The 24,566-nt window shown below is 34.0% G+C and overlaps 1 non-coding gene across 1 annotated transcript; it reads left to right on the top strand.

Annotated features, from left to right (window-relative positions):
• Positions 1-22,381: 22,381 nt before the first annotated feature.
• On the top strand, positions 22,382-22,488 carry LOC128033294 (small nucleolar RNA R71). Its single transcript, XR_008189520.1, has one exon. It is a non-coding gene; the product is annotated as a small nucleolar RNA R71 (small nucleolar RNA).
• The last annotated feature ends 2,078 nt before the right edge of the window (positions 22,489-24,566 follow it).

Raw genomic sequence — 24,566 nt, 5'->3', positions numbered from 1 at the left:
ATGACGAAACCTTTTCTCCTATTGCTATGTTTAAATCCATCAGGATTTGACTTGTAATAGCTGCATTTCATGATTATGAAATCTAATAGATGGATGTCAAAAAATCTTTCCTTAAATTTGAGAGAGGATGTGTACATGACACAACCGGAAGATTTTTCGATTCGAAAGATGCTAGAAAGATATGCAAGATACAAAGATCCATTTATGGATTGAAGCAAGCTTTTTGAAATTGGAATCTTTATTTTAATAATGCCATCAAAGAGTTTGGTTTTATCAAAAGTGAAGATGAGCCTTGTGTTTACAAGAAAATTAGTGGGAGCACTATTGTACTCTTGGTACTGTAAGTAGATGACATACTTGTCATAGGAAATGACATACCTACCCTACAGTCTGTTAAGACTTGGTTAGGAAGTTGTTTTTCTATGAAGGGCTTGGGTGAGGCTACATACATATTAGGAGTCAAAATCTATAATGACAGATCAAGACAACTCTTAGGTCTAAGCCAAAGTACATACATAGATAAAGTACTAAAAAGGTTCAGCATGAAATAATCTAAGAGAGGATTCTTACCTACGAGACATGGTATTTCATTTTCGAAAGAAATGTGTCCCTCAACTCCACAATAGAGAGAACCTATGAGTAAGATTCCATATGCTTTAGCTATTGGGTCTATCATGTATGCCACGCTATGTACTCATTTAGATGTACCATATGATTTAAGCATGACGAGTCAGTACCAGGTTGATCCCGGTGAAAGTCATTAGGCAATAGTTAAAAATATCCTTAAGTACTTGAGAAGGACTAAGGATACATTCCTTATATATGGAGGTGAGAAAGAGTTGAGTGCAAAAGGTTACATTGATGCTAGCTTCCAAATCGACAAGGATGATTCATGATTACAATTGGGTTTAGTGTTTTACCATAATGGTGGTACCGTGAGCTGGAAAAGTAAAAAGTAAGATATAGTAGTTGATTCTACAATTGAGTTTGAGTACATTGCAACTAATGAGTCTGCAAATGAGGCTGTTTGGATCAAAAAGTTCATATCTGAACTAGGGGTTGTGCCTAGCATATTAGATGTTGTAGAAATTTATTGTGACAACAACAGAGCTATTGCATAGGCAAAGGAACCAAGATCTCACGAACGATCCAAATACATACTTAAGCGCTTTCATCTCATTCAGGAAATCATTGATCGAGGAGATGTGGAAATATGTAGAGTACAAATATATGAAAGCATCACTGATCCGCTAACGAAGCCTCTGACATAGTAGAAGCGTGACTGTACTCAAAGTCACTTGGTATTAGATATATGATTGATTGGTCTTAGTACTAGTGGGAGATTGTTAAAGTATGCTGAAAGACCAATCTTAAGATGATTGTAATCACAAAGACCAATCGTTGTGACTTTGTTTGTTAATATAAATCATTGTCATCATTATTTCAATTTATTTTTGTATGTGTATAAATAAATTGGTTAATAATAAAGTCTTGTGAATACTATTATTATTCTTAAAAGGTCCTTAGTCAAGTATTATTGTGGGCTTGGACAATGATAATGCATTGACAATAATGTGTAGTTGATTGATGACAAAGTGTTGCCATTGACATAGAGATGTCAAAATCGATACATAATTATGTGTTAGGGAACAACATATTAGACTGACCCACTATGAGTATGTTTTTGGATTACTATGTAATAGTCACAACATTACTCATATTGATAACTATGTATATGATCCTAAGACTTGAGTCTATCATTGTCCCAACATAGTGAGTTGTATATTTTGACACAGTCAAATGTCTACCATAAAAGGTTATACTATAAAAACTGATGTCAGTTATGCCACAATTTATGTAGTGGGAGATGATTGATCAAGATAGGATTTGTCCCTCCTATATAATGGGAGTAATATCTTAGGCCTTTTGATGAAGTGAAACTAGAAATGCATGACCATGCTCGAATAAATTGATTTGAGATAGTACACTTATTTGTTTATTATAGTCTATTTAGAATATCAAGAAATATGATATTTGACTATGCAAGTGTGACTATTTCATGATTTGTGTCCAATCTAGATATTAAGGATAAAATGATATAATACATGAAAAAATTATCATAGAAAGGTTATGTCAAATCACAACTTCTTGTAACTTGGGTAACAATGATGAATTGCTAGATGCCACTCATTGCTTGTAATATTAGAAAAGTTCTAATATTACTACTAACGTTTCAATAGTACAGGGTCACACCCTATAGATGAAGCGAACAGAATCCAAATACATTTGGTATTGTATTTAGTTGTCACATGAATTAATTTAATTATTAAATTAATTTAATTTGATGGTTAAATATTTAACACATTATACGTACAAAAGTTTTGTATACAAATAGAGAACATAGTTAAAATTATTATATGAATTAGATTCATATAAAATATTAATTGTATTTAGTTTACCAAATTATTAATATAAATAATTATAATAATTTCAGTCAAAATATAAAAGGGCATGGAAAGTGATATTCTTTTGGAAAGAATATATTTTTTCTTGACTTTCCATTTGTTTCTCTAATAATGAGGAAATAATCCCATTTTCTTTTATATATGATATCAAAGAAAATAAAAGGAAAACAATTCCTTAATGTGTTAAGTTTACTAAGAGAAAAAAAAACAAAAGGTGTAGCAACTGTTTTAAAAAAAATACTCTTTGAAAAGTTTAAGAGGTTGTTGATGTTCGTTCTTTGACTTGATGGATTACGTAAAGGCTGAGACATTACTGTTGTAGCTTCGAATCAACATCTCCAAAGGGGATCCTATGAACAACGTTATTCGTTGCTTTTCAGTTTTGAAAGGTATATTTTTCAACCCTTGTTTCAATCTGATTTGTTCCTCAAACATGGATCCATGGCTGATGATCACTGTAATATATTTTTCACTACACCAGTGTTTCGGTGAACTAGGGGTTCACCCATACTTCGGTGAACTAAGGGTTTCCAGTACTTCGGTGAACTAAGGGTTTCCAGTACTTTGGTGAACTGAGGAGTTCACCAAAAGAGTATTAGCAAGGAGTTCGCTAGGTGTTTCAGCATTGTTGTATATGCCAAAAGATCTGGTAAGGGGTTTGTTAGATACATTGCAAGTGGGTTCACCAATGTGTTTGGTGAGCTAAGGTTCATCTCTTGGATTGCCGGTACACCCTGTGGCACAATGAAAAAAAATATTTCAATGATCATCAGCCATGGATCCATGTACGTGGGACAAATCGGGTTGAACCAAAGGTCGAAAATATATCTTTTCGAAACTAAAAAAGTGGTGAATAACGTTGTTGATAGGATCCCTTTGAGCGATGTTGATCCTAAGCCGCAGCAATAACGTCTCAGCTTCTACATAATCCACCTAGTCAAAGAACGAACGACAGAACTCTCTTCAACTTTTTCAGAGAGAATTTTCAAAAACGGTAGCTAGAATTTTTGATTTTTTTTCTTGGTAACCCTAACACAATCAGGTATTCTGTCACATCCCATGTTTTAGTATTCTTTTGTTAGTTTATGTATAATTTAGTGACTTGGCCTAGTGGTTAAGAGCTAGATTTAATTCGCATAGGTCCTATGTTCAATTCCCCATTATCGCATAATTTTTTATTTAATTTTTTTGCAAGAAAAGCCCTCATTTATCAAGCTTAGCCATCTATTCTTGTTGCCATACAAAGGGAAGATTTCTTTCCTTTCATGGTCAGTCAACCTTCCATCCTTAATCCCTTAATCCACTTTTTTCTTCGTGTACTCCATTTGTTTCCATGAACATGTGAGCTTACCTAGGTTAGTCATCCAACCTAGCTAGGAAGCCTCTCAATTGTCATTGTTTTTCTTTTAGGAAAACTCTCCCCTTTCTCTCCTTAGTCTTTTTTTTCCAACCACCTTGTGCCGCCCTCTAGCCACCAATTTGAGTTGTACTGCCTCTTTCTTCCTCCCTTACCACCATTGCACATCCTCAACTCCACCTTGCTACCACCCCTTTCAGCTATTTTGTTCACCACCGTCCCTTGCTCCACCATACATAACCATTATCGCCACCTTGCACTACCATTGCTACCACTCGTTTTCTTCTCCCTCACTCCACTTTTCTTATTCTTTTTTCTATTTTCCTCCTCCATTATCGAAACTCTCTTCCTTTTTCCCTCCACTATCGGACTGTCGAAATGTCATCACTGTCGTCGCGCTGTCACAGCAACAACGGTGTTAATCATTTTTGCTTCGCCATTTTCTGATCTGTTCCATTCTTTGTTGTAAATGAAATCCTACTTCACCTATATCATTTTATTTTATTTTAAGTTTGTTAGTACAACTTGTACTCATCGATCTTTCCTTTCTTTATAATGATTTGTTAGTTACTATCCCCTCTCCGAATCAAGACCCCAATGATCCGTCAATCCTTCCAATTCAAACGAGTTAGAGTAAGTATAAGTTGGTTGAATGAAAGCCACCATTTTTTTCTTATGTCTCTTTTGGTCAAACATATTATGGGAAATAAGGTTTAATTTCCTTTGATTCTAACACCTTGTACCTTATTCATTTTGATGAATGGTCGATTGTTATCAATGCAGAACACCCCTAACTTTGGAAGTGAAAAATGATTTCAAGCTAATCGTAATAGCGTAAGTATGGGGTTGGAGATTTAGACTGATTCAGTTATTGTGAATAGAACAATAAAAAATGACACCCTAATGATAGACCATTATTTTATATTTAGATAGGTAATCTATTTAGTTAGATCCAAGTGTGGGACTTCGAAGGAGTGGTGTTTAGCGTTGGGTCTACTAATCAGGTGTCGGTCTAACCTATTACAAGTGTTATAAAATTTTCAATATTACTTTTAAATATAATTGAATAATCGAGATAAAATGAATAACAATTAATCTTAATAATTATCTCAAAACCAATTTTGTCTAAACAAGATATTTAAATTATGTTTCTAGTCAAACTGGGCACAAAATAATAATCCTCCAAAATTAAATCAAGTCTACTGGAAAATGATAACATATGTGTTCCTACAGCTAATGCAACAACTCTTACTCTGTTTCCAACTTGCAAGTCCACATCTCCTTTAGCTAGATTCCTACTCCTTTTGTAACGACCCTATAGTCGGGGGTGTCAGAGAGTGCATTCCCGGGACTCTGTTCTCGTAAATTAGACTCATAAATATTTTTAATAAAATAGTTACGAAGTTACTTATGTAGTTAATTAGGTTCGGTTAAGTGAATTTGCATGAATTAAGAGTTATTATAGCATAAAGACTAAATCACGTATAGGGTTAAAGTTGAATTATAGATTAAAAATTAACTAAAGGATTAAAATAACAAATATACCTTTAACCTTAGTAGTGGACAAAATTAATGATTTATATTGTTTATATTCATATGTTAATCTAATATATATATTTATTATAAATATGTTTTCATTAAATTAACCTTAATATATATAAAATAATGATAATAAAAAATTAAGGTATAATAAAGGAAATAATAAGATAAAGTGGATGCATGCAATTAAACGAAAGAAAGAAACACTAAGAGAAAAAGAAAAGAAGAAGTTGCGGCAATTTAGTCCCTTTTCTTGTAATTTTTATATTTTTGGAATTCCGGTGTTTAGTACTACCCGACCCATGTTGAAATTTTAGCATTGGTTAAGATTTTAAATGTTTTTATTATTGAATAGTTTTAATATTAAGGATTAAATTGATATATTTTTAAGCTAGAAATGGAAAATGATTAAATTGTAGAACAAATTGTAAATTTTGAGTAATAGGGACTAAATTGTGAAAATTAGAAATTTAGGGTTTAATTGAAAATAGGAGTTAAATTTAGCTTAAAGTGAAATTAGTATAAAAATATAAGATTAAATGTGAAGAATAAAAATTAGTCTCGATTTAGGGACTAAATTGGAATTTAACCAAATATTGAGTAAAATTTGAAATAGTTAATGTGAAATTGAATTGCATTGTATTAATGTATTTTAATTGTTTTAATTTCGTAGCTAACGTCGTACTAGAATCCTCGACTAAAACGGGGAAGGATAAAATCGACGTCGAATAGCTCAGAATCCACGGTTTGTGTTTCTATAATTCGAACTAAGTTGTAAATTATTGTTATTGCATATGGTAAGCATTGGAGGTGAGAATGAATGTTCTTTACAATTTAATTGAATTCATAGTTGATTGAATTGGATTGATTTGGCATATATTATGAATGTATTGAGTAATTGGAAATTTGAAATGAATATATTTGTAATTGTGATAATGTGCAAATATAATAATTGAATATTGGTTGTATTTGAAAAGTGAAATGAAACCCTATTAATTGTATTGGGCTGAGTCGAATATAGATGGCATGTCATAGGATAGGAAGAGTTTAGGGATTTCTTTGACTTCGAGTCGATAAGGCACTGGGTGCCAAACTTGTGTGTTGGTTGGATTCGTGTATCCATTCGAGTTTGAGTCATGTTAATAGGGGTAATTAAATAATAAAGTTCTATAATCGATATTGAATGGTATTTTATGTGAATTGGACATGAGATAGTGAACTGAAACATGAAAAATGATATGTTTTGATTAAATGAAATACCATTGTATAAACAAATGTGGTTTGATATGTGAAAACTATTTATATAGCAAGTGATGTGAATTAGGACATTTGTTAAGCAAATTAAATATGATACCATGTGTAAATTGAGTATAGTATGAAATGTTATGTTATTATACATGAATTTGAATGATGGTATATGGTAGTTGTCAGCTTAGATCATAATATGTTTGTATAATTCAAATTGTGCATTTTGTATCCTTATGTCTTTAATTGTTCAGATTATGGAAATATCACTGAGTTTTACTCAGCGTACGATTTTGTTTTCCATGGGCAGGTTAGGTACTTCTCTTTTGATCACTGACTCAGCATCCAACAATGATCCCGATCTCAAATGTGGTAATGTTTATCTTTTGTAATGGCATGTACGTAGGATGTGTTTGGTTTTTCATGAATTTGGTATATGGTTTGTAAGTAAGTTTAAGTATAATGTTGGTTTGCTATATATATGTAAACATGTGATTGTGTTTGAAGCCATAATGTGGTATGTTGGATTGAACCAAGATTTGTTAGGTATTTGTGAATTTAGGTTGATGTTTTAGGTAGATATGAGCTAGGCCAAATTAATTGATTTTGGCAAGTTTAAAACTTTGATTTGAATGATGTATTGATGATATGTTTTGATGATATAAATGTGGTATCAATGAGGGTACATTGTTTAGGCGCCTAGGATAATTGTTTAGGCATGTTTTGAGTGTGTTTAATAGTGTTTTAAATAGGTTAAACGAATGGTTTTTGAGTTGCTTAATGCCCAAGCAAGTAGAAAATAGTAAACTTGTTGTTTAAGACACATTTTAGGTCCACACGGCCAGACACACGGGCGTGTGACTTGGCCGTGTGAGCCACACAGCTAGCACACGGGCGTGTGAGGCCATCTCGAGAGTTACATGTCCTGGCACATGGGCGTGTGGCTTGGTCGTGTGAACCAAGTCAAAGAGTTACATGGGCATGGACACAGGCTGGGACACAGCCATGTGTCCCTACTTCGAATGTCCACATGGCCTGAGACACGGGCGTGACCCACTCCTGTGTGACCCCTACACTGATTAGTAGACCCAAAGCTAAACACCACTGTATCAATAACATAAATACCTAAACTTGATGTTCTGCTTTCCTTTTCCTTCTTTACCTCTTCAAGATAGGTAGGGAAGTTTCACTTCCAGTGTCCGGTCTTACCATAATGGAAACATTTTCCTTCCTTAACAACTCCTTCTTTAGGTTTCATTACAGCCTTTCCTTTGTTGGGTTTGGTCTTGCCATTGTCCTTAGGCTTTGCCTTAGCATTAAGCTTTCCTTTTCCCTTGTCCTTATGGACAATTAGAATGGGCTTAGGTCCAACCCTTTTCATGTTCCTTTCAACAGTTTGCAACATGCTAGGTAACTGTGACAAAGTCTTATTAGTTTCATTCATGTTAAAATTAAGGACAAATTGGCTAACAGTGGCCAATTCCACACATAGAGGAAATCAGAGTTTTTCAAGCCTTTCAATATAACCTATCACCTTGAGAACGTGAGTTTCCATAGGAGTTCCCTCTGCCATTCTGCATCAAAATAGAGCTTTAAAGCTCTCGTAGCCGTCCTGACGTGCTTCCCGCTCATATAATTTCTTAAGGTGCTGGATCATATCATAGGCAACCATATCCTCATGTTGTTTTTAAAGCTAAAGAATCATGGTGGAAAGCATTAGGCATCCTATGTGTAACATGTCATCAAGATGGTTCTTATAAGCATCCTTGTCAGCTCTAGAGGCATTAACTATTGGTTCATTAGGAATGGGCTTTTTAATGACATATAATTACCGTTCTTATTTGGGGACATTCCTCAAGTTACGAAATCAGTCAAGGAAGTTCAAGCCATTCAACTTGTCCTCCTAATAGACAGAACGAACTAATAAAGAGTTTGTGTTGTTTGCCATAATAAATCTACATTAATAAAATATGCTTATGATTAAATTTACCAAGTTTATTTTAAAAATTAAAAAAGGACTTTATTAAATGATGCTCCCACTATTTTATTCAAAATTAATAACTCTCATATATTAATTTCGAAAAATCCTTTCTCTAAAGTTTTTTTCTAGTAGACAAAAATCCATATTTCACCTCCTCTTAAGTCAGCTTTAGCTTTACTCTCAAGATTATTGTTACTTAGGTAAGCAACACTTGCTAATTACATCCTATGTAATTCTTTATTTGGTGAACAACTCTTATTCCAATCATCTCATAATCATCTAAATCTCTTGCCTCTAGGTTTCTAATCCTATTAGAGTAACCTAGTTAAGTTATTAACCAATATTATACTCGATGAATATCTCTCGCTTATTCTTCACGTTTGACCAAGATAGATACAAATACTTCATTTAGTAGAACCAATGTTGCACCGATCGAGGCTTTAACGAGGGTAAATATTGAAAGGTAATCTTAAGTTAATATTTTATTGAGGGTTTTAAATAAAATTCATCTCACCATTAATGTTCAACTTTAATCCATTTTATTGATTTATTAAAGCTGATTGTATGAACAGGCTATAACATGCCAATATATCATCCGTTGTATCACTAACATGAAAAATATAAAGAAATAAATAAATGCAATAGTTATAGCCCGTTAAAATAAGGTGGTCCCTCCCAAGCCAATGGGAGAATCGAAAGGAATCCTATGGATGTAAGTCGCTTCACAAGCTTCTTTCTCACTTAAGGTAGCCCAACCTTCATCTCCTTAAATCCACAATAGCTTGTACAATTTCCAATTATAGAAACTTGTTTTACATATGAGGTAATGCGAAGAGAAGAGAAATACAAAGGAAAAATAGAAAGGCACGACACATAGGCCGTATTTATAAAATTTTACCCGGTGAAATGTATGAAACTGCAGTCAGATCTCTATAAAAAAAGCATCACTGATTGTAAATTTTTATCAAAAACAGAATATTTTCAAAATTAGAATATTTTTCAATCCTTTGATCTATGAGTGTTCTTACTGGAATAACTTTTGTCCCTAATTTTCAAATGTTACTAGCAAGCTAACTATTAACTTCGAATAGCGAACACCCCATCACCTCAAGACAGATTTTTTAACACTTAACAAAATAATATATTAGATCCAATAGGCATTAAAATCAATGATTAACACTTAATTAGTGGCTAAGAGGAATAGGTTATCACATATGTTAAACAGATTACATGTATCAAATATACATAAAATAGATCGACTAACTCCAATCATACAACATATATCTCATACAATCACATTAACCAATAAATTTAATCTCGAATCTATATCGTACAGGTGGCTCTGATACCACTGTTGAATCACTGATACACCTCATGGCACAGCGGAAAAAATATTCCAACGATCATCAGCCATGAATCCAAGTACGAGGAACGAAATGGGATTAAAAAAAATCGAAAATATACCTTTTCGAAACTAAAAAAAGTGATGAGTAACATTTTTTATAGGATCCCTTTGAACAATGTCGATCCCAAGCCGCAATAATAACGTCTGACCTCTACATAATCCATGCAGTCAAAGAGCAAAAGACAAAACTCTCTTGAAATTTTTTAGAGAGAATTTTCAAACACGACTGCTATACCTTTTGATTTGTTTTTCTTGGTAACCTTAATGCAACCAGGGATTCATATTCCTTTTATTTTTCTTTGATATCATATATCAGAAAAAAAATGTGATTATTTCCTTATTTTTAGAGAAACAAATGGAAAGCTAGAAAAAGAAATTACATTGTTTCCAAAAGAATATCAATTTCCACGTCATTTTATATTTTGACCAAAATTATTATAATTTTCATATTAATAATTTTGGTAAACAATATACAATTAATATTTTATATTAATCAAATTCATATATTAATTTTATCTATGTTCAATATATTGTGTACATATAATGTGATCAATATTTAACTATCAAATTAAATTAATTCAATAATTAATTTGATTTATGTGACAGCTAAATACAATACCAAATGTGTTTGGATTCTATTCGCTTCAACTATAGGGTGTGACCTTGTAGGCTCTTATAACATTAGTATAATACTACAATGTTTCCAATGTTACAAACAATGAGTGGCATCTAGCAATGCATCATTGCTACCCAAGTTAAAAGAAGTCATGATTCGACATAATATTTCTGTGATAATTATTTTTTCTTGTATTATATTCTTTTATCCTTAGTATCTAGATTGGACACAAGTCATGGAATAGTCACACTTGCATAGTCTAATATCATATTTCTTGATATTATGGGTAGACTACAATAAACAAATAAGTGTGATATCTCATATCAACTTATTCGAGAATGGCCATGCATTTCTAGTCTCACTCCATCAAGAAGCCTAAGATATTGCTTCCATTATGTAGGAGGAAAAAATTCTATCTTGACCAGTCATATCCAACTACATAGACTGCAGCATACCCAACATCAATTTTTATAGTATAACCTATTAGGGTAGACATTTGACTGTGTCAATATATACGACTCGCGATGTTGGGACAATGATGATTTCAAGTCTGAGGATCATATACATAGTTATCACTATGAGTAATGTTTTGACTATTACATAATTATCAAAGAACCATACTCATAGCGACTCAATCTAGTATATTGTTCTCTAACACATACTCATGTATCGATTTTGACACCCCTATGTTAATGACAACACTTTGTTATCAAACAACTACACATTAGTCTCAATACATTATCATTTTCTAATCCCACAATAATACTTGACTAAGAAACTTTTAAGAATAATCATATTATTCTCAAGACTTTATTATTAACCGATTATTTATACACACAAAAAAAAAAGAAAATAGAAATTGCAATGACTTATATTAACAAACAAGCTAAAATGAGTATGGTATTACAATCATATTATAATTGGTCTTTGGACAGTCGTAACATCGCAAGGTAAGTTGCAAAATGGGGGTTCTCCAGTCTGCCAGTCGGTTTGGTGTTCACTAGTTAAGTTGTGAACTGGGGTTCACCAGTCAAAGTCAAAGTTAAACTCATATTAGGAAATAAAGATATGGTGTATCTAGGAACATTTTTTGTTCAAGTAACACATTTCCTAACTTAAGTAAGTTATTCTCAGATTTCCAGGACATTTAGTGCCTATAAATACGATGCTTATTTCAAGAGAATTCTCTCATCAAATATTTTGTCATCAAGTCTTTGTTCTGAATCAAGTTTATGGCGACCATTTAGTGCCTTTATCTTATTTGGGTTGATTGTCTTAAAAGCTAGATTCGCTTGCATGTTTGAATTATGTAAGTTCTATCTGCGTAGTAGTCTGTATGTTTGTTTATATTGCGAACCAGCCAGACCATCTACCAGCAAGGATAAAGACCAATTCAAGCTTCTTTAAACTATCAGCTTTATCGATGAATGGTTAATAATTACCATAAGTGTGTTAACTAATATGTTTTTTAGCATGAATATTTATGGTTCGTATCTCGTGTGCGAACTGTTATGATTTTCGAGAACTTTGTCTTTAAAACTAAGTTCCAAAAGTAAGTTTTCTTCAAACCTTTATTTTCAAGTTGTGAAACTCAGTTTCCAAGATATGTTTTTAAGCTATGATTTTAAATATATGTTTTATCTGAGCTGCTAAGCGAGCCTATGTTTTAAGATATGTTTTTAAAAGTACAATTTTAGAAACTGTGTTTTACGAGCTTTTGTGCAAGCTTTACGTAAGCATCTGTTTCAAGCAAGCTCCCTATGCGAGCTCTTTGTGATAAGTCTCTATGCGTGCTCCTTTGCAAGCTTTATGTTAGATAATGGCATGTCATAGAATTGTAATAAGCACATAAAAGACTATGTGAGGTAACAAAGTATCCTTACCTTGAAACAGTTTAATCACAATAATCTTGAAAGTTATGCAAGACAAATGTATCGTCAGGTACCATTGCTAATCTAACCCTAAGCTACCTTAGATGATTAAGCATGCACTGATTAAGTACTATGTCCATTAATTACAATTTCAATCCGTTTAAATAATTAATTCATTAGTTACCTAATAATTGGAATGCAAGAATAACTTAGTCATGATTTTACTTAATCATCTTACCGAGGCCTATTACAACATAAACACAATTTCAATAATTTTAACAAACGAAATGCAACCAACCTAACACGAATTAAATTCAAGCTAAATTGATTAAATTAACCATTCCAACAACATAAATAGTCATAGATATGTTCATCATAACAACAACAAAAATTAAAGAGATAGGGAACAAGAATCAAATCTGGTGTTTTTTCGTGGCTAGACTAGTTGCTCCGTTCTTCCTTCTCCATTGTCCTCGTCGATGAAGGTTGCTATGAACACTTAATTTCTACTCCAAATAGCTGGTGAATGCCCCTTTCCTAAGAGGAGAAATCAGCAAGAGAGCAAGGGAATTTTGGAATCGAAAAGAAGAGAGAAGAGAGGAAATATGTGAATGTTTGAGGAGTGTTTCTAAAATGATCAGCCTAAGGGGGGTTTTATAGCTGAGGAGGGATGCTAAAAATAGCTAAAATTATCAACCAAAGAGCCGTCCCTTGGCCGACCACACATGTGGCAAGGTTGATAGTTTAAACTTTGCTAATTTAGGCTTGGGGCAAATCTATAAAGCCACCAATTGTGGACGGGTTTGAATGCAACTTGAACAAGTCTTTAAGGGCCTCTTTGCAAGCTTAAATAATAAACTAATAAGCTGATTTGGGTCAGCTCTTGGGATGATTTTTGGGCTGTCCATTTCTTGGTCGGTTCGGTTCACTCGGTTCAGTTCAATTGGGCCACTTTTTCATAAGTAAATAATAATTTATTAACCCAAGTTAAAATGGATATAAATTAAAATTAATTATATTATGAATTAATACATATAATTTTGGACCGTCTTAGGCTGAAATTTAGTTCGCCTGATACTTCAAATTGCTTCTCAATTTTGCGCTTCTAATAGTGTCTGCTGAGCCATTTTTCGCCCTTTGTGCAAATCTGTCGAAAATAAAAACAATTAATCAAAATTAATTATAAAATTAACTAAAATTCAATATGTTCATATTTTAAGTGCACTTTAATTATTTTGTAAAAATTAATTATTTTTTCGACAAGAATTTTATCGAAACTGTATGATTTTAAGTTAAAAAGGGTATGTAAAAATGTGTAAATTTCTGTGCTTCCACACCCCCAAAATTAATTCATTGCTCGTCCCGAGTAATGCACAAATTAAAAAGAATTACTGATAAAACACCTTTGAAAAATTCCTTTAGAATAACATTCTTCTCATAATTATGAATTTAATATACTTATGCTAAAAAATAATAAATTTTATAGTTATGCTACTTAATTATACATATCATTCAAATTAATCTCAACAAATATTATGATAGCACGATTAGACTAAATGCTTCCTTAACAAAACATGTTAACCCTTACCAATTTGATTTTATTTCCTCATTCAAGATTAAGTTGCAATCATTAAGTTTAACTAGTGCCTTCATATGTTGAACATAAAAATTTCTCTCCACTAATGTAGGTAGCATAGAAAACTTGAATCAATAGGTCTTTAAAAAGGTTGTAACGTAGCTAGGCTAGAGGTAGGTAAAAGATAGATAAATTTAGGCTTTTAAACCCTAGACTCAACTTCAATCAGACCGTTTGAATAATTTCCCTCAATACACCAACTTACTTTACTTTCACATGCTCCTTTGTACATCTATTTTCTTTCAAGTACATGTGCTCTTTTTTTAAGAATTTTAGAGCATTTGATACTTCTTTCAACTCCCCCAAACTTATTTTCAAAGAATATTCTGAATAGTACTGAGTCTAGTGTTTGGCACAATTTAAAGATAATTAAGAGATAAGTGATGGCTAAATATTGCAAGGGTTCAAATAAAATTAGGCCATATAATTTCAAATTTGGGTTTCAAAGGATAAAATTTCATCAAGGTTGGCTTGAAAGGCTCAAACGGTCCAAGCAAGAGTTGCCTAAATCATTTTCAACATTCCATGCTTCCTAGGATTTCGCCTCAAGAAACTACTAAGTCAATTTTAGAGATTTAAACTTTCATGCATGCCTACCTTTCTTAAGGAACTAAAAATTTTATGGTACGATTTGCATGCTTTATTAAAAATACATTTATATCATTATTAAGCTAACATAAAAATTTATTGAAATAATAGAACTTTATTTATATTGAAGTTTAGTATAGTTAACAAAATTTTAAATTATTGAACAAAATATATCCTAATCAAAATTAAAAGAACTATTTTATTTTGAGTGGAAATAATTTCAATTTTTTGGTCTCCCTACTTAAAATGAACAATGTCCTCATTGTTTAAAGTGAATAGATACTATACACCAAGTAGGATTCTAGAAAAGAGGAGGTGAGTCAATTTGACTGCTTAAGTACCAAGCTCTTTCTAAATCCAATCCTAGACATATATATATCTATTGCCACACTTTATACTTTGCGTCTTGTTCAGTTTTATTAATGATCTCCATATCTTGTTTTATTATGCAAAAATTCCTAATTAACTTTATCCTAAAATAACCTAAGAACATAAATAAAATAAAGTCGAGATCCCCCCTTTATTTATTTGCAGATCCTTCCGAATTCGACTCATCTTTTGCTATATCATTATTGTCATCGCATGAATTGCTTCGCTCCTTTTTTGATAATGGACTCCATGGGTCAAATATGTAATCTGGAAACTCAGGCACAAAAATAAATGGGTCATTGTAAATTTTCGTAAGAGAACTTCCCATCGAGTCATTCCTTATTTTTTAGTATTTCTAGTAAGCTTGTTGTTGCCACTGCATATGTTACATTATGTCCATTAACTTTGATAGCTCATCTCGAAGATTTGGGCGAGGCAGTTGAGCTTTGAATACTGAAGTCTCGAGATCAGGTTCAGCTTCTGGTTCCATTGGTTCCACCTTATCAGGGACTTCAGCCAATTGCACTTGCTCGATCTCTGTGGGATCTTCTTCTTCTTCTTTTTCGGGATCCTCACTTTCTTCAACTCATTGCTATAGAACAGAGTCTCCAACTATTCGATAGAGGTCCTAATCTATGATTGTGCCTTGACTATAGCCTATCTTCTTTACGTTTGCAAGAATTTTAGCTTTCAAGCACAAAATTGTTATCGTAAAGGGAAAATAAGCTGGGACAAAATGTGAACGTCTAACGGCACAATTCTGAATTTCCCTCAAGATGATTTTTCCTACATCAATGGTCTTCCCAGTTAAAATTGAGTATAATAAGACCATTCACTCTAATGAGATTGTAGTCCCATGTGAGCTAGGCATAAGGCTAAATCGGATGAAGTAGAACCATACCTTTGCGAGTGGTGTCAAATATTCTCTTCGACAAGTGTGGATTCCTTGCTTTGACACAGTCCACTTAGAACCTAGAACTGTAAGTTCCTCAAGAATTTCTTGCAAATTTTTAGACTCTATATTACTCATCAAGGAGCAATATTCGTCGTTTTCAAAATCAGGCAATTCAAAGAACTCATTAATAGCGTTTGAAGTTATTGGTACCTTGATTCTGCGAACTGGAACTTTCGTCAACTCGCTTGAGGTTAAATTCGCATAGAAGTCACTTGAGGTTAAATTCGCATAGAATTCACGCACTAACTCCTCATGCACACTAGGTCTCTTCTCACAAAACAACTCCCAATTGAGAGTTTCAGCAACTTGACGAATACGCGCCATAAAACCAATATAGTTGTTTTCTTTCAATGTGAAACCTTTCTCTGGATGCATTTCTTGATTCTTGAAGATACTCTCGTATCTTGCTTTGACTTCTTCACAGTGGAACTTGTTTTGTGATTCATCAATTTGGGCAGATGCACGAGTTCTCTTGCGAGGCATGATTAACCTGATCATAAGATGGTAACAATTATTTTTTAAAAAATTTAATTAATATACAATATTAATATTTCAATAAAGTGAAAAATTAGATAATAAAATTAAAATTTAGGAGAAAAATTGGTCTTACCACCTTTTTTGTAAAAATTAAGAGCTCTTAAGAAAAATAATTTTGAATCAAAAGATGGAAAATTAAAATAGGTTGAGAGGTTTTTGGCTAAGGATGGGTGAAAGAGTGCTGTGCCGCTTGGGTATGCAAGGCAAGAATGCAAGAGGGATGGATGTGAGCGTGCGGATCGTTGAGTAGGCTGGTATGGACGCCACGGATGATCTTGCTCACCGATCGCCATTGGCGATCTTGTGGCTAGGGAATTGTTGGAGGTTTCGACGCTTAAGGGTTTTGGTGTTTTTGGAGGGAATGGTGTATGAATTGAAAAAAATAAGGATAGATGGGTGGAATTTATAGTAAAAGGAGTAGGAGCTAGAGTAGAATTCTTAAAAATTCTAAGTTCTAATTCTACTCAAAGTAAATAATAATTAATAATTAATATAATACATATTAAATTATTATTTGCTATTAATTTATTAAGATAAAACTTATCGAATAAAATATGATTAAATTAAAACTAATCCTAACTCTAAATAAAGTGATAATAATTAATATATATTATAATGGATATAATTATATATTAATAATTATCATCTTTTCGCTTTTTTCTTTTTTATTGAACTAAAACATTTATTCTAGATGCTTTTTAAAATATTTACAAAAAGAGGCATCTAATTTTAATATTTACAAAAGAGCAATCAAATTGTTAAAATAATTTAATTAAGTTCCTAGACTTAATGAAATTTCAAAATTGAGTTGCAACATAAAACTTGGATCAAAATTGACCCTTTTATTTGAAAAACTAAAAATTTATTTTGTCATTTAGGGAATAATTTCTTGGGAAATTATGTAAAAATCAATTCCCAAGAAAGATTGGAAATGTCACAAGCGGTCTCGCTTAAGTTTCAATCTCCTAGATAGAATTTATTTAAACATGCTAATCCCGAAAATATACCCTAAATCATTTATTCAAACAGAAGAATAAGAAAAATTAAATATCTGATAAAATGAACGAGATTTGATTCCGTCCAATTCTATCTCCCCAGTAAGGTTTCTAGCGTTGAGCATTAACTCGAAAATTACCTCCCTTACCTTGAAGCTCAACAACTCCGTATGGATAGACTCGATGAATCATAAATGGCCCGGACCAACGTGATTTTAACTTACCTGGAAAGAACCTTAATCTGGAATTGAATAACAAGACTTGCTGACCTATTTCAAATTCTCGAACTCGAATGTGCTTGTCATGCCATTTCTTGAGTCTCTCCTTAAGTAATTTTGCATTCTCATATGAAGACATTCAGAATTCTTCTAACTCGTTATGTTGAAGCATCCGTTTCTCTTTCGCACTTTTAAGATCCAAGTTGAGTCATTGGAGAGCCCAGTAAGCTTTGTGTTCTAACTCCAAGGGTAGATAGCAGGCTTTCCCAAAGACTAACCTATAGGGTGGCATCCCTAACGGTGTCTTATATGCTATCCTGTAAGCCCATAAAGTATCATCCAGTCTTTTGAACCAATCTCGTCGGTTCGGGCAAACTACCTTCTCAAATATGCCTTTGATCTCCTTATTTTCCAGTTCATCTTGCCCATTCATCTGCGAATGGTAAGCTGTAGTGACCTTGTGTTTCACTCCATGTTTATCTAATAACCATTTCAACCATTTGTTCACAAAATGAGACCCTTCATCACTGATGATGGCTGTTGGGGTTCCAAACCTTATGAACACATGTTTCTACAAGAACTTCATTACAACCTTAGCATCTTTTGTCAGATATGCCTCTGCCTCAACCCACTTAGACACATAGTCTACTGCTACTAATATGTACTTGTGATCCAAAGACGGAGGGAAAGGACCGAGAAAGTTAATACCCCAAACATCAAATAATTCTACCTCAATGATGTTTGTTCGAGGCATCTCATTTCTGTGGGTGACATTTCCAACCCTTTTACATCGATCACAACTCTTTACGTAAGCATCTGCATCTTTGAATAGTGTTGGCCAAAAAAGTCCGGATTGCAATACCTTGGTTGTAGTACATGTACCTTCGAAGTGTCCCCCACTCGGAGCTGAATGACAATTGTATAAAATCTTATGTACTTCACCTTCTGCCACGCATCTCCTGATCATTTGATCTGCACACTTTTTAAACAAATACGGTTCTTCCCAGAAATAGTACTTCACATCGTGAAGAAACTTTTTCTTTTGATGATACGTCTTATCAATCGGCATCAAACCATTAGCTAAAAAGGTAGCAATATCAGCAAACCAAGAGGTATTATGAACTTGATTTACCTTCAGTATGTGTTCATCTGGTAACGTCTGTCGAATTGGTATAAGAGGAGAGTTCCCTTCTTATGGCTCCAATCTGGACAAGTGGTCTGCTACTTGGTTTTCCATCCCTTTCGATCTTGAATTTCTAGACCGAACTCTTGAAGTAGAAGTACCTATCGAATCAGTCTCGGCTTAGCGTCTTTCTTGGCAAGTAAATACTTAATTACCGAATGGTCCGTATAAACAGTCACTTTGGTACCTACAAGATAAGATCGAAACTTGTCAAAAGCAAACACAATAGCAAGTAACTCTTTTTCTATTACCTTATAATTCAGTTGAGCTCCTGTTAGAGTCTGACTCGCATAGTAGATGGGATGAAAAACTTTGTTCCTTTTCTGACCCATGAGAGCTCTGGTCGCGAAGTCACTTATGTCACACATTAATTCAATTGGCAAATCCCAGTCTGGTGTGACTATTATGGGTGCCGAGACTAAACGACTCTTCAAATCATTGAAAGCTCTTAAGCACTCCTCATCAAATTTAAATGTTGTGTCCTTCTCCAATAATTTACATAAGTGTTTAGCAACTTTGGAGAAGTCCTTAATGAATCTTTGATAGAAACCAACGTGGCCCAAAAAGCTCCTAACACCTTTTACAAATATTAGAGGTGGGAGTTTCTCAATAACATCTACCTTTGCTTTATCTACCTCGATTCCATGTCTTGTTATCTGATGCCCTAGAACAATACCTTTCCGTACCATGAAATGGCACTTTTCCCAGTTAAGTACAAGGTTTGTTTCTTTGCATCACCTTAGTACCTTGGCTAGATTGGATAGGAAATCATCATATGTATCTCCGAATACTGAAAAATCATCCATAAAAACTTCCAAATATTTCTCAACCATGTCAGTAAAAATAGATATCATACATCTTTGAAATGTAGTAGGTGCATTACATAAACCAAATGGCATGCACCTAAATGCAAATGTACCGTACGGGAAGGAGAACATTGTCTTGTGTTGATATTTTGGTGCTACTGTAATCTTATTATACCCCGAGTATCCATCGAGAAAATAGTAATAGTCTCGCCCTGCGAGTTAATCCAGCATCTGGTCCAAAAACGGCAAAGGAAAGTGATCTTTCCTAGTTGCCTTGTTGTGCTTTCGGTAATCGATGCAAATTCTCCATCCTGTAACTGTTCTAGTCGGTATCAACTCGTTATTATCATTTTCAATGACCGTGATACCTCCTTTCTTTGGCACGCACTATACCGGACTTACCCATGAACTATCTGAGATGGGGTAAATTATACATGCATTTAACCACTTGATGATTTCTTTCTTGACTATGTCCTTCATGATGGGGTTCAGTCTTCATTGTCCATTAATCGTCCCTTTTTCACCATCTTCTAAGATAATCTTGTGCATGCATACAGATGAACTAATTTTGCGAATATCGGCTATGGTCCATCCGATAGCCTTCTTGAATTGTTTCAACACCAGGATGAGTTTCTCTTCTTGCTCAGTAGTTAATTCTGCTGAAACAATCACAGGCAGAGTAGAAGAGTTACCTAAATAAACATATTTCAAATATGAGGGAAGTACCTTCAGTTCTAATTTAGGTGGCTCATCGATTGATGCTTTTGGTTAGGCATAATCCGTTTTCTCTAACTCCAAATATTCAAAGCGGGATTGCATGTTAAATCCCCTTTGATTAGCTTATAACAAAGCTAAGTATTCATCCTCCTCTTCATCATTTGGAGGATCTGATGTCAAAATTTGTTCCAATGGGCCCTCAACATAATTGAGCTCCTTCTCCACGATTAAATCCTCTAAATCAAACACTGGAGAACAATCATCAATTGTGTCAGGAAATTGCATGGACTTAAAAACGTTGAATGTTGCCTGATCATCCTGAACAAACATAGTAAGCTCGCCCTTCTGTACATCAATAAGGGTCCTTCTGGTTGCTAAATTGGCACCTCTTTTTCAGCTTCAAAGTTTAGATTCACAAAGCCAGCAAGAAAGATAAATTTGTCTACATGTACCAATATGTCCTCGATTTTTCCTTCTGGATGTGCTAAGGATCGATCTACTAATTGAAGTGTAATCGTAGTAGGTCTAACTTCACCTACTCCCAACTTCCTAAATATTGACATAGGCATCAAGTTGATATTCGCACCCAAGTCACATAGTGCCTTACCACAATATGTTGCTCCAATATTGCAAGGTATGGTAAAACATCCAGGATCCTTCAATTTTGGGGGTAGTTTATCTTGAAGATATGCACTGCATTCCTTCAATAGGGCTACCGTCTCAAATTCTCCAAGCCTTCGTTTTTTAGACAGGATATCCTCCATGAATTTGACGTAGTTCGGTATTTGTTCAAGTGCTTCAACCAACGAGATGTTGATGTGAAGTTGCTTGAGTACGTTTAGGAACTTCTTGAATTGAATTTCCTACTTTTGCTTCTGAAGTCTTTGAGGGTAGGCTGGTGGAGGTTTCTTTACTGGAACTGGTTGATTCATTTTTTGTGGCAATTCTGCATCTAATGGAGTTATTAGTTGATCAAAATTAACTGGTTTAGAAGTTACCTTGTCGGATTTTACTGATTCAATTTCCAGTGAAACTGGAATTTCAACACTCGGTTGAACTTCCTCTAAGTCTTGAGCGTCAGCTAGCTCCTTCTCAACTTCGACGAAATTGGGTTCTACAGTCTTTCCGCTCCTCAATGTTAACGCTTTATAATGCTCCTTCCCTGGATTCCTCAGATTCTCCATATCACTAGGTAAAGCACCTTGTGGTCAGTTTCTGAGTTCAGTTGCAAGCTGACCCACTTGATTCTCCAAATGCCTTAGAGAGGCATCATATTTCACCATGTATGCCTTCAATAGATTCTCTAGGTTATTGGATGGTTCAGCTTCGATTGGTTTCTGAGTTTGTTGGGAAAAACTAGGTGGCTGGGTCGATCTAGGTTGGACATAATTGTTACTGGTTCCTGCCCCTTGGTTACTCCAGGAAAAATTCGGGTGGTTTCGCCATGATGGGTTATAGAAATTGGATTGCAACCCTTGCCTTCTTCAATTTTGGTTCTGGTTACCCATGTAATACACAGATTCTGGGTTCGATGGACATTCTTCGAACAAATGTCCTTTCCCACAATAAACACAGGCTACATTTTCAAATTGATTCAGTGGCTGTGCTGCAAAACTATTACACCCATTAGTAGTAAATTTTTTAACATTGAGGATATTGATGATACTTGAGATACGAGTGAAGTAAGAGCGTCTACTTCATGTATTCCAGCGACTCATCTTCCTGACGCTGCTCGATTGGTTGGCTATTGATAATTGTTACTGGCAATCCTCTCAATGATTTCTTAAGCCTCATTATAAGACTTAGAAAGGAGAGCACCATTAGCAGAAGCATCCACTACCATTCTCGTGTGAGCATTAAGACAATTATCAAATGTCTCAAGTTGTATGCAATGTGGGATTCCCTGATCAGGGCACTTCCGTAATAATTCTTTGTACCTTTCTTATGCCTCATATAATGACTCATCATCCATTTGTTAGAAAGTAGTGATCTTGTTCCTCAACTTAGCATTCTTGCTAGGTGGGAAATACTTCATAAGAATTTTTCTGCTAACTCTTGCCATGTTGAAATTGAGTTTGGTGGTAATGAGTTCAACCAAGCTCGAGCGCTGTCCCTTAGTAAATATGGGAACAACTTCAATCATAATGCATCTTCGGGTACTCCAACTAACTTGAAAGAATCGCTCACCTCCATAAACAGTCTTAAGTGTAGGTGAGGATTTTTGGTAGGCATTGTACTGAATTGGCCCACTGTCTGAAGCATTTGGAACATGACTGGCTTCAACTTGAACTTGTGTGCCTCAATTTCGGGTATCCTAATACCAGGATTAAGATCATGAAATATTGGCATGGCATACTATCTTAAAGCCCTATCCCTATCATCAGCAATAAGGATAGGAATTTGAGCAAGGTTTGCTTCGTTTCCTTGATTCAGATTTTAGAAGTTCATCTCTTCAATCCTTCTCTGACTTGCTTGTCTTCTTCGCTGTCGAAAAGTTCGTTCAATCTCAGGGTCTACAGGGAGTAAATCGATGATTCGGTCAATAATCATAAACACCTGAAATAATCACAGAAAAATTAACTAAGTTAAAATTTGAACAGAAAAATACACCAAAATCCAAAACTAACATCTTCACAAATAATGACTTTTTTTAAAACACAGTCCCCAGCAACGGCGCCAAAAACTTGGAACGACGGAAATGTGCAAGTGTACACAATCGCAACAAGTAATAAACTGACAAGTAAATGTTGAGTTAGCGTACCTACAGGGACTGTGAAAGAATTATTTATGAATGTTATTTAAAACACTTTGGTGAAGAAAAATATTTTGCTTGAAGTGGGTGACTACAAACTAAGATTTTAAACTAAGTGAACTAAATAAATAAATCTCAAATGCACAATTTCAAAATACAATTTTAATCAAGATGACATAATTGTGTTAGATTAATTACATTTGTTAACATAGAATTATTAAACTCATGTTTATATTGTTACGAATAAGTTCACGGCAACTAGGTAATTTGCTAACTTATGAACATACTCACCTACCAAAATCCATTTATCTCTTGACTATATCCTTATTTCAATTCAACCGATTAAACAAATCTTAATAGGCAAATATGTTATTGCACATACATACATATTAAATCGAAATAATCACTTGTACATATCGCTATGTCAATTCAAACAATTAACTCGATTTAATAAGCACATAAAGACTATGAGAGGTAACAAAGTATCCTTACCTTAAAACAGTTTAATCACAATAATCTTGAAAGTTATGTAAGGCAAATGTAACGTCAGATACCGTTGCTAATCTAACCCTCAACTACCTTAGATGATTAAACATGCACTGATTAAGTACTATGTCCATTAATTACAATTTCAATCCGTTTAAATAATTAATTCATTAGTTACCTAATAATTGGAATGCAAGAATAACTTAGTTATGATTTTACTTAATCAAGCATCTTACCGATGCCTACAACAACAAAAACACAATTTTAATAATTTTAACAAACGAAATGCAACCAACCTAACACGAATTAAATTCAAGCTAAATTGATTAAATTAACCATTCCAACAACATAAATATTCATAGATATATTTAGCATAACAACAACAAAAATTAAAGAGATAGGGAACAAGAATCAAATCCGGTGTTTTTTCGTGGCTTGACTAGTTGCTCTGTTCTTCCTTCTCCGTTGTCCTCGTCGACCAAGGTTGCTATGAACACTTAATTGCTTCTCCAAATAGCTTATGAATGCCCCTTTCCCAAGAGGATAAATAGGCAAGAGAGCATGGGAATTTTGGAATGAAAAAGAAGAGAGAAAGTGGAGAGAAGAGAGGAAAGATGTGAATGCTTGAGGTGTGTTTCTAAAATGACCAGCCTAAGGGGGTTTTTATATCTGAGGAGGGCGTCTAAAAATAGCTAAAATTATCAGCCAAAGAGCCCTCACTTGGCCGGCCACACATGTGGCAAGGTTGGTAGTTTCAACATTACTAATTTAGGCTTGGGGCAAATCTATAAAGCCACCAATTGTGGAGGAGTTTGAATGCAACTTGAACAAGTCTTCAAGGGCCT

Source organism: Gossypium raimondii, chromosome 1, assembly GCF_025698545.1.
Source record: "Gossypium raimondii isolate GPD5lz chromosome 1, ASM2569854v1, whole genome shotgun sequence".
Lineage (NCBI taxonomy): Eukaryota > Viridiplantae > Streptophyta > Magnoliopsida > Malvales > Malvaceae > Gossypium > Gossypium raimondii.
Note: the sequence above shows the minus strand (reverse complement) of the source record. Positions and strands in the feature narration are given on the sequence as shown.